The sequence below is a fragment of the Polyodon spathula genome, unplaced genomic scaffold (assembly GCF_017654505.1).
Source record: "Polyodon spathula isolate WHYD16114869_AA unplaced genomic scaffold, ASM1765450v1 scaffolds_1330, whole genome shotgun sequence".
In the NCBI taxonomy this organism is placed as follows: domain Eukaryota; kingdom Metazoa; phylum Chordata; class Actinopteri; order Acipenseriformes; family Polyodontidae; genus Polyodon; species Polyodon spathula.
Window position 1 is genome coordinate 12,564 of NW_024472812.1, and position 2,273 is coordinate 14,836.

Sequence of the window (2,273 nt, forward strand, 5' to 3'; positions counted from 1 at the left end):
CAATGGCTCCTCCTGCCAGTGAGACACAGAGCTGACAGCGAGGAGTACGGGGGGGATCTTTAAGAAAAATATAAATAACACCCAAAAAACAACTATTTCAGGGCGTATGAGGCAGGAATTTCACGTTAGAAGAATTGTATGTATTGGTTTGTTAGTAAAAATAGTTCTGGAAAATCAGAGGGAAGGGTAAAAATTGTTTTCTTAGAGATAATAAACTCGCCAAATGAACTCCGTCAGAGCAGCCAACAGAAGACCCAGGCGAGTGTCGAGGCCGCGCCCGGTACAACCAGAGAGAAACAACGGAGAAAGAGGTAAGGAAAGATATTTTTACACGCCTAATGAAAGGTGGCTTGTTGGAAAGAAGTGTCGTCAACGTTTATTGTAACACAGAACACCGGTGGGCCTGCGTTGGAAACGGGCGTGGGGGGGTTTGAGGGCCGTGCAAGTCAGCTAGTCACAGATAGGAAAGACCGAGGCTTCACCCACAGTGGCACATAGTCCAGGCCGCGCTTTGTTTGGCTCGATTTGCCCTAATCCCTGCTGATCTGGGCACAGTGTTAGAGGCTTGATCTGTTCAGCGCACCCTGATTATAATTATTGTTTCATGAAATAAACACTTTAAATTAGATAAACGCTCCGTTTTAGGGGATAAACAACTGAATCACGTAGTTCCGCAATTTTTCCCCCTCTCTAAGGGGTGTAGTGTTCAATCTGAAGTAACTTGTGTTGGTATCCCTTCTGTCTTTAACAATAATTTGTTTTAATGGTATCACAGTTAGCAGTGTAAACTGTGTGCTTGCTGCGCAGTTGGGCTAGTGCTTGGTTACAGGGATCTGACCAACACTTAAACTGAAACAGATAACCCATAGAAATGTTTATATAGCGCCGACGTACACGAGAGTGTGATTGTGTGTGTGTGTTTATTTTTAATGATAAAAAAAATATAAATCATCTTGCTCCAAATGTGTGAGTGTGTTGTTTTTTTTTAATGACCGGGCCGTGGTTTGGATGTCGGGATTAGCCATCTGTGTTCTTCTATCATTACATTAGCCACCATTGTCTTCCGAGTGTTTGGAAACTGCTGGTCGACTAATTTTGTAATTTTTAAATGGAAACTTATTTTCGGTTTGGGGTTGAAGTACTAATCCAGAGAGTGTCAATTTTCAATTATATATGTTTGAACAACGTGTGGTTTAACATCCAGTGGCTATATGTTGAATGTCTGTACATAACTGTGGTCGAGACCCAGTATATTAACCAGTCTTCCTGTTTTGGTATTTTTTGCTATATTTGATTTGTCTTAACACTCAACGCGCTAGAGGCTTAATTATATTAATTAGATATAATATATTATATATATATATAATTATATTCTATATCTATATATGAATGAATGAATGAGTAAAACCGACCTTGTAGAACGACCTTTAGTCTACTTAGCTCGGGTGTAACTAAAGGCAGCATATTTATATCTATTCACATAGGTTTGTAAAATGTTACGATGATAATGACGGTATGTGTTAGAAGTTAACCTTGTTAACATGGTTGATGTTTGTGACCATATTTTATTTTTAAATACGAATTCTGCGTGCTAAGCATGTCGATAAGTTAGCCATAGACATGTTTTCAAATCAGTAATTCTTTATAAGTAATTCACACAAAGCTGACTCAGTTTGCATTGCTGTTGATTAAAGAAGAGACAAGTCAGTGGCTATTTGTGTATTACTGCACAACGTCAATACAAATGAAAACAAGTTTACTGTGGCCTATGGCAATATTGAAATTGTCATCACATGGACTTAAATTTGCACCAGTTTGGCAAGTTCCAATATGGATGAGAATTGATAAAACATTAATAAAGAAAAGGAGTTATATTTTGAGTGATGACTGTTTAGTGTTGGTGACAGCAAAGAAGGCTATAACCTAATGCTTTATTTATCCTCAGAGCAGGTAATGTACAGGCAGACATGGAGTGCAAGCATCACAACACAGTGAGAAATGTTCACCTTATATTTGGCCTCTCTGAAAAGATAAATCACCTGTTTAGAAAAAATAAATCAATCCCAAAGTAACAACTTTTGCTAATTAACATTGCAAATGCTACAGGCGTATGAAGTAGATTATCTAAAAGATGGTGAAAAAAATAGCCTGCTAGTTTAATTTATTTGCATTGTGACGAGCACCTGTAGGCAGCAGAGGTAAAAAGTAATTACCCATTGCCCCCACGCAATGTTGATGTACCAGGCAGTTACCATGGTTACCACCAGCAAAAC